General features: G+C 48.7%; 1 pseudogene across 1 annotated transcript; it reads right to left on the bottom strand.

Moving 5' to 3' along the window:
* Positions 1–9,365: 9,365 nt before the first annotated feature.
* On the bottom strand, positions 9,366–9,799 carry LOC308237559 (large ribosomal subunit protein bL20m-like; annotated as a pseudogene). The gene has a single exon. The product of its transcript is annotated as a large ribosomal subunit protein bL20m-like (transcript).
* Positions 9,800–15,506: the final 5,707 nt, after the last annotated feature.

Raw genomic sequence — 15,506 nt, 5'->3', positions numbered from 1 at the left:
AAATCCCTGGACTCTCTGGCCAAGTTGTTCCTGCGAAGGAAAGCCCTTGGCGACCGGCTGCTGTGCGTTGGAAACCACCGCTCGGCGCCCTGGACCCCCAGTTCTGGGGGAGCTGAGACCCGGCCGCTGGGCTGGCTGAGAAAGGGCTTGGTCAAGGGGTCTTCGTGTGGCTCTCTGCTCTCAGTGGGTTTGGGTCAGGCCTGGAGCGCGGGGTGATTCTGTGTAGAGGCGTTCTATGGCCTCCCTGCTGTGCTGCGTCCTCCCAAGCTTCAGATGCCCGAGCGCAGCCACGGGTGTCAGGCAGAGGAGGTCCCTTTGCCTGGAACACCAAAACAGAATGAAGAAACAGGCAACCCAGGGCCAAAACCCTGACATCGAACCTGTGGGTTCCAGGCCGAGACCCCACCGGAAGGGGTAGCGCGCCGTGGGGGGCGAGAAAGGTGACTGGTACCGACCACCCGGGCCCAGTCCGCACCGCAGACCCGCCCTCGGGAGCTCGCACTCGGGAACACCCGCCAAGGCCCGGAGGACACCCCGTCCCCCAGCCCAGCTCAGCAGCGCCGCCCTGGGAGCAGGGCCGGCCCGGCGCTGTCCCGCACCTCCTCCAACCCGGCCCCTCGCTCCCGCCAGGCCCCTCGGGAAGGGGCTCACCTGCCCAGAGGCTCTGTGCTCCGCCATCCGGGACGGCTTTCCCTTGAATAAAGGACATCAAGTCGTTCCTTAATTGTTTAACTTGGTCAGGCGATGAAACAAAAGCACAGACAACAGACTCACTAAGAGCCCAGAAGTACCGTCCCTGCCCCGCCCGCTCCACCTGGAGGTAAGTGAGGCCGCGCCCTTGGCGCATTAGGGAACTCAAGATAAGCTGAAGCGTGTTACAATTTTTAGGAGTTTATCTGAACGAGAATTACCTCTGATAGGACAGTGCCAAAAGGCAGGGGTTCGGAGCACCCCGCAAGCGGGAGCTGGCGGCACAGAGCCGGGGAGCGCGCGGCGAGGGGCCGGGGGGGGGGGGGGGGGTGCTGCGCGCGGCGGCGCACACGGGCACTAGCTGGGAAGCCCAGGCGGCCGCTGTGGTCGGTTGTGAAGCGAGCGGGATATGCGGACCCCAAGAATCTTCGCCGGTTATTTCGAAGAAACAGCCGACACAGAAGAAGCTCTGAACCCTTGTTGGGAGGGACAGTGACAGGGGAAGTCCTTTTGTAAGGATGTCGCCCTCTCGTATCAGGGCGACTCCAAATCACAAGGCACTCTTATCGCCACGGGAGAAGGCTCGGACTTAAGTCAGCACAACCACTTCCCTCTGCTTTTCCTGCTAACCTCCCAACCCGGGCTCCCCCACCCCCCCGAAAAAGACGTTTTGGTCTTTAGCTGAGGATAGTATTTAAGGGGGTGGATGGGCCATTGTGGGGAGTTACTCGGTTTTCCTAGGGAACTCCCATGTACACGGGAGGTATACATGTTATGTAAATTCTGTTTTTCAATCTGTCTTTTATTGGGGGGTTCTCAGCTGAGGTCCTAGAAGGGTAGAGGGCAATTTATTTCCTCCCTCCAAACCCAAAACAGAAAGGGGAGTCTCTCTTCCCCATGACAACTGGGAAAAGATCAAAGAAAAAAACAAAATAGATCAAAACAAAGGAGATGTTTCTTTTAAAAATGGACACAAACTTTGCGCACTGTTGATTGATTGGTTGATCGATTTTTAATCCCCCCAGGATATTTTTCCCATTGACTTTTTATATATATATATATTTTATTGATATTTTACAGAGAGGAAGGGAGAGGGATAGAGAGTTAGAAACATCGATGAGAGAGAAACATCGAACAGCTGCCTCCTGCACACCCCCCACTGGGGATGTGCTGGCAACCAAGGTAAGTGCCCCTGACCGAATGGAACCCAGGACCCCTCAGTCCGCAGGCCAGCCAAACCGGGTTCGGCACCCCATTGACTTTTGAAAGTAGAGGGGAGGGAGGAGGGAGAGAGAAACATCCATTGGTTTTCTGCCCCTGCACCCTGACCTAGGATGGAGCCCAAAACCTAGGTGCGTGCCCTGACCAGGAATTGAAGCCAAGACTCTTCAGTCCCAGGGCCAACGCTCTCACCACTTGAGCAATGGACCAGGGCGGGCACACTATTGAAAACTGAAATGCCTATGAAACTGGAGAATCCTTCGAAGGGGACAACTTGATTTAAAGTGTGCATGTCGAGCCCTAGCTAGTTTGGCTCAGTGGATAGAGCGTCGGGTCCTGGGTTCGATTCCAGTCAGGGCACATGCCCAGGTTCGGGCTCATTTCCCCAGTAAGGGGCGTGCTGAAGGCAGCCAATCAATGATTCTCTCTCATCATTGATGTTTCTAACTCTCTCCCTCTCCCTCTCTGAAGTCAATTAAAAAAATTTTTAATAATAAATTAAATTAAAATTTTAATAATAAATTAAATGTCAGGAAATAGGGAAGAAATGGCTACTTCAAAAATCAGAAAAGCCCCGTGTTTATTTATTTATTTATTTTTAAATATATTTTATTGATATTTCACAGAGAGGAAGGGAGAGGGATAGAGAGCCAGAAACATCGATGAGAGAGAAACATCGATCAGCTGCCTCCTGCACACCTCTCACTGAGGATGTGCCCGCAACCAAGGCACATGCCCCTGACCGGAATCGAACCCGGGACCCTTCAGTCCGCAGGCCGACGCTCTATCCACTGAGCCAAACCGGTTTCGGCAGAAAAGCCCCGTGTTTAATAGCAGGAGTTTGGAGCTGGAGCTGGATCAAAGGCCTCAGGCCTCTGCCCTCATTGTAATCTTAGATGTCTTATTCATCCCTTCGAAACCCTGCTGACCATCTTACAGTGGGGATCACATTAGTACTCACCTTATAATGTGAGTATAATGTGAAGATTAGCTGACAAAACTGATAGGGCCAGAGATAGAATGTTGGGGACCAGCTATAATTATAAGAAATATTGATCATGTTAACCGGGATTGTTTTGTTCTGATTGAAGAAGGCGCATTCTAACCTGGCTGGGAGTTGCAGTGGGACCTGGGAGCTCCCCTGGAAATGCGGCCCACCCTCCCCATCCAGGAGCTGCCTGTTATCCTGGAAAGATGACCAACCTTGTTGCAGAGACCAGCCCTTTGAAGACACCCAGCCCTTTGCAAACCCCAGCCCCCATTACCTGTTAACTGCCCATTTGGCAAACCTTTTGCCCACTTCCCCGTGTAATCTTTGTCCTTTTACCCAATAGCAACTGGCTTATGGGGGGGGGGGGGCAGAGCAGATGTTTGTGGGTGACCTGCTGCTCTCCATGCTGCCGGCGGGACTGGAATACATGCTCATAGGATTCAACCCTGCCTCTGCTGAACTGGCTCACGTAGTGCCAGGCAGCGCGGACCCATTGGTTGTCCGGTTACAAACCTGTGAATAATGCTGTTAAAAACACATTTAACTGTGTCAATCTTTAAGATCTTACTGACTTTATTCAATGATTCATGAGTCAAGCAGCATCCAGTCAGGGTCCAAGGAGCTGTGCAAAATGAGAGGTTTGTAGGCAGAAAGGAGCAGGATGAGAAAGTTACTCCAAGAGACTGGCTATTGTTAACATAAAAACATTCAAACCTGTAAAGAATTTTTGTGAGTTTATTTGAGCCAAACTGTCGACAATTGCTAGGAAGCAGAACCTCAGTGGATTGGGATAATGCTCAAGAGAATGGCGGGTTACATCTGTATTTATACATTGCAATCAAAGGAAGGGACATAGGTGGGTTACCTGAAATCCATTTGTGATAGACTAGAGAGGCGGGAGAAAGCAAATCAGGGAAACCCCTGGGATTAGATAAAAAGTAAAATGATGGACACATACTTAGGTGGGTGCAAGAACAATTAACATGAGAACAATGAAGGAATTTGTGGTGTCTGTCCAGGTGCCCAGGCACATTTAGGTTGTGCCCCAAGGGGTCCAGGAAAAGGGAAGTTACAAGTTATCCAGACATTTCAAGGATGTTATCATAGATGCAAAAAGACAGATAGGTTCAAGAGAAACCAAGATGGCGGCATAGGTAAGCACCTAAACTGCTGCCTTGCACAACAATTTCAAAACTACAACTAAAAGACAGAACGGACACCATCCAGAACCACAGGAAGGCTGGCTGAGTGGAAATCTACAACTAGAAGGAAAGAGAAAAGCTCACGGAGAATCAGAGGAGCGACAAAGGGCTGAGGTACAGAGACGCGTGCGCGGAGAGGAAGGGCGGCTGAGTGCCTGGCTGACTTTCTTTGGCGGAAGGGGGAGGGAAGCCCCCAACTGCACTGAACCACAGTTCCGACTGCACTGAACCCGAGTTCCGGGCAAAACCCCGTGGACCCAGGCTCATACAGGGAGTCTGGACTGTCAGGTAGAGAGAAAGGCACGCGGAGCCGCTGCAGGCAGGGGTCTGGAGGCGCGCGCACGAGTGCTCGCAGAGAAGACTGAATGCGGAGGTTGCCGCAGGCTTTCCCTAGCGCAGGGGTCCTCAAACTTTTTAAACAGGGGCCAGTTCACTGTCCCTCAGACCGTTGGAGGGCCAGACTATAGTTTAAAAAAAAAACTATAAACAAAATCCTATGTGCACCGCAGGCCCGGGACAAGTCGGCTGCTAAGCAGGACAGGCACATGTGGCCCGCGGGTCATAGTTTGAGGACCCCTGCCCTAGCGGAAGGGAGATGGAAGCTCCTGACCGCACTGAACCCCAGTTCCAACTGCATTGAACCCCAGTTCCAGGTGAGCCCCTGGGGACCCACGCTCTTATGGGGGGAATCTGGACTGTCAGGCGGAAACTCAGGGGAACCGCGGAAGGAAGAGGTCTGGAGGCACGCGCACAAGGGCAGGGCTGATGGGAAGCCAACACTGTCTGCTCCACCCTGAGACTCCACCCCATCCAAGCTGAGCATAGAGGCTTTTGCAATTTTGCAAGTCTGATCCTATAAGGCTGTCCCCAGCATAAACACAGCTGATCCTCATAGCCAACTGGCCTGGGGGTCTATTCCTCCCAGTGATACCAACAACAATCAAGACTTAACTACAACAAGGCTTTACACACAGTCCACAAAGGGGTGCACCAAGAGTGTCCACCTCAGGTTAACTGGGGAGGCCGACCCACTGGGCCATATAGGAAACCTATCACACAAAGCTACCCTACCAACTCAGGGAAGCAACGAAAATGCGGAGACAAACAGATTACAAATGAAAGAAATGGAGGAAAACAAACGACTGGATATAGAATTCAAAACCACGGTTATAAGGCTTTTCAAGAATATCCTAGAAAAGGCCGATAAATTTAGCGAGACCCTCGAAGATATGAAAAAGGACCAACTAGAAATTAAACATACACTGACTGAAATAAAAAATATTATACAGAGACCCAACAGCAGACTAGAGGAACGCAAGAATCAAGTCAAAGATTTGAAATACAAAGAATCAAAAAACACTCAACCGGAAAAACAAAAAGAAAAAAGAATCCAAAAAGTTGAAGATAGTGCAAGAAGCCTCTGGGACAACTTCAAGCGTACTAACATCAGAATTATGGGGGTGCCAGAAGAAGAGAGAGAGCAAGATACTGAAAACCTATTTGAAGAAATAATGACTGAAAACTTCCCCTGCCTGGTGAAAGAAATAGACTTACAAGTCCAGGAAGCACACAGAACCCCAAACAAAAGGAATACAAAGAGGACCACACCAAGACACATCATAATTAAAATGCCAAGGGCAAAAGACAAAGAGAGAATATTAAAAGCAGCAAGAGAAAAACAGTTACTTACCTACAAGGGAGCACCCATACGATTGTCAGCTAATTTCTCAACAGAAACTATGCAGGCCAGATGGGAGTGGCAAGATTCAAAGTGATGAATAGCAAGAACCTACAACCAAGATTACTCTACCCAGCAAAGTTATCATTCAGAATGGAAGGTCAGATAAAGAGCTTCACAGATAAGAAAAAGCTAAAGGAGTTCATCACCAGCAAACCAGTATTATATGAAATGTTGAAAGGTATTCTTTAAGAATAGGAAGAAGAAAAAAGTAAAGATAAAAATTATGAACAACAAATACATGTCTATCAACAAGTGAACCTAAAAATCAAGTGAATTAAAAATCTGAGGAACAGAATAAACTGGTGAATATAATAGAATCAGGGGCATAGAAAGGGAGTGGACTGATAATTCTCAGGGGGAAAGGGTTGTGGGGGGTGCAGGAAGATACTGGACAAAAATCGTACACCTATGGATGAGGACAGTGTGGGGGAGGTAAGGTCAGAGGGTGGGGTGGGAACCGGGTGGAGGGGAGCTATGGTGGCGAAAAGGAGAAACAATTGTAATAATCTGAACAATAAAGATTTATTAAATTTTTAAAAAAGACAGGCTCAGTAAAGATAAAGGTTGACCTTGTCAGTGAAGATACCGGCCTAGGATGTAACTACCCACCATAACTGTTAAGTCTGATCAAATAATTGAATCAGTGCCCCCTCCCCTGGGAACTGACCTTCAGGCCACTTCACAATGGACATGCCACCTGCTTAGACCACATTCCACTGGCTGAGACCATTCTCTCTCCCCTCCGGACTTTCCCGGAATCCACACCTGCACAGAGAGTTCTCTGCCCAGAAAAAGCCCACCTAGAGTCCTTAAAAACCTGACTCCCCGTCTTTGGGGGCTGGCGCCATTTTGGGGCTCAGCCCATCTGGTATTCAGATGACCTAATAAATTCATCATTCTTTACCCCTTTTGGCCTCCTTTGGTGAGCCTAACAATAACTGCTTTTAGTTAAATTTCAGACCATCCTCTGTGGTGACTCTAGGTCTCTAAGCAGGCCTTCCCTGAGCTTGTCAGGTTAGCATGTGGCCCTCCTTTAAGGGCCAGCAGGTGTCGATCAGGCAGACAAGTTACCTAATTAAGTGCAGATCAGATGATTCCTGGTGTAGATTCCGTTTCTGAGAAAGCCAGCACTGTAACTAAGTCTCCGTTTGATGACATGGGGTTTAGCATAGGTGACTTCATTTTGGTTGGGCCTGTTGTCTTGTTTTTAACTATTCTTAACACAGAACCTTGCATATAAATGTGTTTATCATCATTAGAGACCAGGAGAACGGGCGTTTACGGACCCACTGCGAGAAGGGCAGACGTGCTATCAACTCAAATGGCTCCAGCTCTGGGCATGCTGAGATTCCAATCACTTGCTTCAGAAGCTGTTCTTTTCTCTTTTTTCCTGCTTGGTTGGGTGTTGTTTCTCTTCCTCTTCATACTCTGACCACCCTTCAGTGGATCCCCATGATTGCTTTATCAGCCCCTCTAAGATTTCCTCCTTCCACCCACTTCCTCAAGAGCAGAACTACCCCAGGCAACACTACAGCTGCTCACCTCAAAGAAGGAGAAAGTCTGGCGGGAAGGCGACCACAGAGGGGAAGTGAGGGCAATGGAGCTGACGAGGCTCTGTCAGGGGTTTCTACCAGGCCTACCACCAGCATCACCAGTCTACCCAGAACGCCTCTGGGAATTCAAGTCCTTGTTGACAGCGTGGTCACCTTTAACAGCCTTTTTAGAAATGCAGATGCTCTGAGCTCGGTGACCATTGACCTCAGGGCCAGGATTTGCTCAGCACTGTTTCAGAAGGGAGAGTGCTGAAACTCTTCCGATGAAAGGAGTGAAATAACCCGAGAGAAGGGCTACTTCCCAGGAAGCCAAGACCCAGGACAAAGGGAGGGTTACCTCTGAGAACCCAGGTTAGGAAGGGAGAGATGAGGCCAGATTGCATTCATTTATTTATTTTAATATTTTTAATTTAAGTGTAGTTGGTATATAATAACATACTAGTTACATTCGTTTCAGGCGTACAACATGGTGACTCGACATTTTTATACCTTTTGTTGTTGTCACCCTACTACTTCTAGTCATCATCTGTCACCGTGCAAACCTCTCATAATAGTATTTTTTTAAATATTTTTTATTGATTTCAGAGAGGAAGGGAGAGGGAGAAAGAGATAGAGAAACATGCATCAATGATGAGAGAGAATAATTTTTTATATTTTTTTATTAATTTCAGAGAGGATGGGAGAGGGAGAGATAGAAACATCAATGATGAGAGGGAATCATTGATTGGCTGCCTCCCGCACATCCCCTACTGGGGATCGAACCTGCAACCTGGGCATGTGCCCTTGACTGGAATCGAACCTGGGACCCTTCAGTCTGCAGGCCGATGCTCTATCCACTGAGCCAAGCCAGCCAGGGCTCTCATAATAGCATTGACTAGGTTCCCCTTAACCATGATCCCCCGACCCCACTCCCCTCTGGCAGCTGTCCCTTAGAGCTCTGTTTCCATGAGTCTGTTTTGGTTTTGTTTGTTTGTTTATTTAGATGTGAAGTGAAACCATATGGTAATTGTTTTTCTTTTTAAAAAAAATTTTTAATCTGTTGAGAATATTACAAATGTCCCCCATCCTCCCCCATTACCCTCCTCCACTCAGTCCCGCCCCACCCCAGGCATTCACCACCCTATTGTCTGTGTCCATAGGTAATGCATATATGCATATGTTCTTTAGTTAGCCTCTTCCTGCACCCCCCCTTCCCTCTGATATTTGTCGGTCTGTTCCATGTTTCCATGTCTCTGGTTCTATTTTATTCATCAGCTTATTTTGTAAATTAGTTACCTTGTTGTTTATTTTTATTTTTAGATTCAATTGTTGATAGCTATGTATTTATTGCTATTTTATTGTTCATATTTCTCCTCCTCCTCCTCCTCCTCCTCCTCTTCCTCCTCCTCCTCCTCCTCCTCCTCCTCCTCCCCCTCCTCCTTTTTCTTCTTTTAGAATTCCCTACAACATTTCATGTAATACTGGTTTGGTGGTAATGAACTTCTTTAGCTTGTTCTTGTCTGGGAAGCTCTTTATCTGACCTTCAATTCTGAATGATAGCTTTGCTGGGTAGAGTAATCTTGATTGTAGGTCCTTGCTATTCATCACTTTGAATGTTTCTTGCCACTCCCTTCTGGCCCGCAAAGTTTCTGTTGAGAAATCAGCTGACAGTTGTATGGGCTCTCCCTTGTAGGTAACTAACTGCTTTTCTCTTGCTGCTATTTTTTTTTTATTTTACCACCACACAGCTATATTGGCACAATCTACATGAGCTGTCACTGGTCTGTCCCAAGAAGGACAGACAGGCCTTTTCTCTCATACTGTTACTGGAATATAAAGTAACACAATTGCAAGTCAAACTTACATTCTCAGCAACCGGTTCTTAGCCCCTGTGTTAATTATGATCATATGATCATGGGGGCGGGGGGGGGGGGACACCTTTTCCTAAGACACGTGGCTGCAGAGGGCAGGTGTGTCAGTGTCCCCACTCAGTGGCACTGCACCTTTCTGGAAAATATACCTTCAGGCTTCTTCCCGTCCTCCAAGGCAGCAGCAAATCCTTCCTCTCACTTCCTTTGGGCCAAAGCAGCCAAGGATTTAAAAGTCTTTGGTTCATAGATGACCAGATCAGCCAGCACTTTCCTGTTGAGCTCTACCTGGCACTTAATTAAATTGCCAATGAATTCTGGGTAATGCAGGCTGTGTTCCTGGGAAGCAGCTGTAATTAATTAATCCAGAGCATCCTCAGGATCCTTCTCTTCTGTTTCCAGCTTTCCTGCATTTCACAAATGCTCTGATCACAGCCCTGATGGCCAGCCCGTTGCAGCAGTTCTTCCTCCCCCAGAAGTGCCACATGTTTCAGCACCTCCTACACCCACCAGAAGTGGTCAGTGAGCCAGAGCTGCGTCGTGAGGAAGACCATGGTGCCCGGGCTGGCATCCCTGCTCAAAGACCTCTTGCTGCATTTAAGTTTCTCTCTTTGTCTTTAACTTTTGGCATTTTAATTATGATGTGCCTTAGTGTGGGCTTCTTTGGGTTCATCTTGTTAGGGACTCTCTATGCTTCCAGGAATTGTAAGTCTATTTCTTTCATGGGGGTGGGGGTTCTGTCATTAATATTTCAAATAGGTTTTCAGTATCTTGCTCTCTCTCTTATCCTTCTGGCACATCCATGATGTGAATGTTGATACTCTTGACGTTGTCCCAGAGGCTCCTTACACTATCTTCATATTTTTGGAGTCTTTTTTCTTTTTACTCTTCTGATTGGGTGTTTTTTGCTTCCTCGTATTCCAAATCGCTGATCTGATTCTTGGCATCCTTTACTCTACTATTGATTCCCTGTAAATTATTCTTCATTTCAGTCAGTGTATGCTTAATTTTCTGATTGGTCCTCTTTCATGTCTTTGATATTTTCACTAAGATCCTTGAAGCTCTCTCTAAGATCCTTGAGCATCCTTATAACCATTGTTTTTAACTCTGTATCCAGTAGTTTGCTTGCTTCTATTTCATTTAGTTCTTTTTTCTGAAGATTTCTTCTGTTCTTTCATTTGCGACATGTTTCTTTGTCTCCACATTTTGGCTGCTTCCTTGTGTTTGTTTCTATGTATTAGATAGAGCTGCTATATGTCTCCTGGAGGTAGAGTGGCCTTGTGTAGTAGGTGTCCTATAGGGTTCAATGGCTCAGCCTTCCCAGTCACCTGAGCTGGGAGCTCTAGGTGCGCTCCTGTGTGGGATGTGTACACTATCTTGTTGTAGTTGAGCCTTGATTGCTGTTGGAGTCACTGGGAAGAATTGACCCCTGGGCCAATTGGCTGTGAGGACCAGCTGCAACTACAGCAGAAGAGCTGCTGTGCAGGAGACACCCTATGGAGCAGGACTTGCTTCAGTGGGGCTCTGGTGCTCACTGAGTCTGCCCATGTGGATGTGTACAGTTGTAATCTGGCCTGGTCTGAAGCTGTCCACTGGGTGCACTGACTCTGCTCCCTGCCGCGCCACGCCCCCCCTCCCCACCCTCACCCCCGCAGGAGGTGCAAAATCAGCCACTGCCTGGGGCCACCTATCAGGAGCTATAGAGTGATCTTCAGATGGCTGCTACTTGTTTTGGGCTTGGAAGTGCCCAGGAGAGGCCATGCTGTGAAACAAGGCAGGCTGCTGCTAATCTGAGCCTAGGGCCTCTTATTGAGAGGAATGTGGCATGCTGACACCATCTGCTGCTTGTTTGAGAGTTTTTACGAAAGTCAAGTCTGAAGCCTGAGCCAGGACAGGCCATTCATATGGAAAAGCTGCTTGGGTGGGGTCATAAATTGGATGGGGCAGGATCTCCGGCTTCTTCCCGTCCTCCAAGGCAGCAGCAAATCCTTCCTCTCACTTCCTTTGGGCCAAAGCAGCCAAGGATTTAAAAGTCTTATTGAGAGGAATGTGGCATGCTGACACCATCTGCTGCTTGTTTGCTCACCAGGGCAGAGCAAACAGTGTGAGCCAGGCTCATGGAAACTCAGATATAGCGCCTGCCAGTCAGCTCTGCAACAGGGTAGGTCTCAAGATAGGAACAATGACCTCTGCCAGCACTTTTGTCTGGGAGAGAGCCGCCCCAGGTTACTTGCTGCAGTGCCAGACAATCCAGTTCCTCCCAGTATGTCCCTGGATCCCCCCTAGCTGCTGCCCCAATGCTTGAGCTCAGAGGGAGTGAGTCCAAGTAAGTCCATGTGCCACCCGTTAAGAGGAATGCCTTGGACTCCAATAGCCTCTGTGCACTAATCCACCATCCCTGCTAGTGTTACAGCCTGAAGTTACAATGACTTCTCTTCCCAGCTCTGGAGCCCTGGGCCAGGGCTAGTGTGGGGCTGGGACTCCTTGCTCCTCACAGGAGGCCTCTGTGGCTTAGATATCCCTCCTGATGGAAAACCCGCCACATGTGGGGTCGGACCAGCCCGTTCCATGCCTCCTCCCTTCCTACCAGTCTCTGTGTGCTTTCTTATTTACTTCTCTAGTTGTAGGACTTCCATTCAGCCAGCTTTAGGTAGTTCTGAATGATGGTTGTTCTGTAGTTTGGTTGTAATTTTGATGTGGTTGTGGGAGGCCGTGAGGACCACATTTACCTATGCCACCATCTTGTTTCTTCTGGTAATTGTCTTTCTCTGACTTATTTCACTTAGCTTAATACTCTCTAGGTCCATCTATGGAAAGTAAATGGCAAGATTTCATTCTTTTTTATTGTTGCATAATATTCCATAAGGAGCTCTTCCTGCTCATTAACCTGTATGTTAATGAAGATAAGCATTTGGCTCATTTCTAGTTTTATCCAGTTCAGACTCCAGGCTCTACCATCTCTTCAATAATAATTACCAGGGTCAGGGTGACCAGTCTTCCACAACCCGCAGGGACACGAGAGAGCTGGGATCCTAGGTCCGACCCAGGCACGCTGCTTCTCAGGACAACACACAGAAGGTGGAGACAAAGAGATAGGTTTCCCTCCGTGTTCTCCAGCGCAGGTGCTGTGCCAGGTGGGGAGAGGTATGCCATCCCTGGGGAGAAAGCAGAAGAACCTGGAGGCAAACCCATTAGTCAGGTCTTCAGAGCAGAAGTACTAGAGGGTGAGGGGTCAGAGACAGATGAAGTGTGGTGGATCCAGACCCAGTTTGGAACAAATCTTGCCCACACCAACAATTCCTCTTGTGCACGGATTGGCAGATCACTAGGAAAGAAGCAGTTCTGAAAGGACTGAAATGTGAATGCAGGAGGTCTCCTCTGCCCTTAGCTGAGTAAATGTGTGAATACGAAAGGTAGTGCTGTGGCTGGTTGAGGAGCTTTATGGAAAAGTCTCTATGGCCTCGGTTTATCAGTCCAGAAACTGGGATGTAGGGAGCGGCTATAGGGTTAAGCCTCGGACTGACCTGCTGGCAAAGCTGCAAACAAGTCCCAGCTTAGAGGGCACAGCCCTCTTAGCATAATTAAGCTTGACCTTATGACGCTCCCTAGATCCTTCCTGGGTAGCTAATGGGCTGTGAGAGGTGCAGCAAGTGCTGCCAAAACAAGTGAAACTCACAAGAACATTGTAACTATGGTGACCACTACCTTGTTTACCTCTGGCTATAAAATAAAGGCCCAGCTTGCCACCATCTGGATCTGTTCTGTGGCCTCAGCCCAGGCACAGAAGATCCACCTAGACCAGCCGTGGGCAAACTACGGCCCGCGGGCCGGATCTGGCTGTTCTATCCGGTTCTCTTGCTCTCCCCTCCGCTCCTTTACTTTGAATTTATATTAGTTCACACAAACACTCCATCCATGCTTTTGTTCCGGCCCTCCGGTCCAGTTTAAGAACCCATTGTGGCCCTCAAGTCAAAAAGTTTGCCCACCCCTGAGTCCTAGACGCAGCTTATTCTCTTTGTCTGTCTTTTCTTCATCCTTCGCCGCCCCTCCCTCAGGCTCGCCGAACCCTTGGCTGTGCGGCACACTGGGAGAAGTTATTTTGTGCTAGAGACAGTGGAAGTCACTAGCTTAGCGTCTGTTCTTTCCTGTGGCTACCTCTCAGGGGAGGCCCCAGGAGGAGTTTACCCTGCCAAGGTACAGCTTAGGTGGGCCGGCTGGAGTCAGTCTGGGCCCTGGCATATCTGAAGAAGTGAAGTAAGTCTACACTGGAGGGAAGTAATCTGAGGTTGGCAAAGGCACCAGATGCTGAGCCAGGGAGAATGGCCCAAGGGGCAGGGGCTGACCAGACAGTGACACTGTTGGCACCCAGGGCTCAACCCCATGCTGACTCCATGCCGGGAAGAGAGAGTGTGGGGGGAGAGCAATAGAGGAAATACGAAGAGACGGGCGTCTCTCATACAACTCTCACTATAAGGGGAAGGCAATGCATGCAGGAGACAGACGAAAGCAGCACAGGCACCTCCTGTTCTTCACCTGCGTTAGGAGCAGAAGGGAGCTTTGAGTTTGTGGTTGGAATTAAAAGCTGAGGAAAGTGTGAGTGCAGGAAGAAAATGAATATAAATTGTAGAGCCAGAGTATTAATCCAAAGGGCTTTGATTTCAGACATGTCTGCAGGTTAGCTCAAGGTAGGTCTGCATATCACACACTAATAACATAAATGTGACAAACACTGAAGAACACGTGAGCTCAGAGAGGCCAGCTTGCACCATGAAGGGTCAGACAGTCACAACATCAAACCCATGTTTGTATTTCAGACAGCAGAGCCTCAGGGAAAACAAACAGCAGCACCAGGCAGAGGGGAGAGCTGAGCTCATGGAGAGCTTTCAGTCGGAATTGGGGCTGAGGACACTTAGAGCAGCCCTCTCCGTGCTCTGACTCCGGCTCACATCGGCTCCGGCCGAGCCGAGTCTCAGCTCTTAGTTGGTGCTAATGAGGATGTTTACCACACACCATTTCTAGACAGAAGCCTCCTAACTTTACAGCTAAAGAAACAATGGAGAGACACATGGACCAGAGGCAGACAATGAGATAACAGTATAGAAAGTCTAATGTGGAACGCAGGTAGACAGATGTGAGCAGACCGAGTACAGAAGGACGCCTGGGCGGAAAGCTCCGGGTGCCTAGCAAGGCGCAAAACTGGGAAAGCAAGGACCTCACCCCAGGGTCACCTTTCCTCCCCTGGCATGTTGTTAGTCCTGCCGGTCAGACCCCTTGGAGGAGGAATGAACAAGGAGTGAGAGGACAGCCCTTCAGCTCAAGCCCCCAGGACAATGAGGTTCTGACTAGAAGCAAATACATACAGACCTCAGTTGTGTTTCAGCTCCAGGCCCAGAAAATCAGCAAAACCAGACAAACGAAGCCATAGCCGCCTCAGGACCAGAGGCATTGGGTGATGACCCCCTGCCCTGGCGCTGACCAATCAGTAGAGACCAGGACCCTGAAAGGACACCCCTGGAAAGCTGATGAATATTCTATTGGGATCCTCCCCTGAGACCTCCAGACAAATACCCTCTCTATGGGGAACCCCCCCCCCACCCTCCCACCCTGCCCCAGGTGTGGTTTCCTGGCCTCTCTCTTTCTCTAAGCTCCATGGGCCCTGCTTTTGCCCCTGTAACTTGTTTCCTGAACCCATTTCTTCAACGGCTCACTTCTCATGCCTCTGCGACTTTCTATAGAAACGTTCTCTGATAGTTTGAGTCTTGGCTCTGAATTCCTAGCCAGAACTCAAGTACCCAGGTTGCTGAACCAAAGTCCGGTCTGACTCCACTGGTCTAATACCTGGTACCGTTTTCACCACTAACGCTTACATATCAATAATCTCTCTAAATATAAATGCTCTTCCCCAAATTTGCCATGTTTTCACCCACGTTGTTGTCTGTGAACAAAGCTATCTTGCAAACTCATGCTCATGCTTCAGGAACCAACCCCTTCCATATATTGCACACCGTTAGACTCTTGCTTGCAAGAGGAGGGGGAGTCTAAGCGTGGCCGACTCTCCACAAGTCTCCCCCACTCCTGGACACAGGAAGCACGGTGTGCCACACTCTGTGCATCTTGACATTGGGATAATGCTGCAACAGACAACATGTGTTACTCATTTCTGGGCTGAGAAATGTAGGCTGTGTGCAGCTCTACTGCCCTCTGTTGAAACAAAGTGGTTGAGACACCCAGTTTCCAAGTAAACTAAAGATCTGAGTGTTT

Source organism: Plecotus auritus (assembly GCF_963455305.1).
Source record: "Plecotus auritus genome assembly, chromosome: 12".
Lineage (NCBI taxonomy): Eukaryota > Metazoa > Chordata > Mammalia > Chiroptera > Vespertilionidae > Plecotus > Plecotus auritus.
Note: the sequence above shows the minus strand (reverse complement) of the source record. Positions and strands in the feature narration are given on the sequence as shown.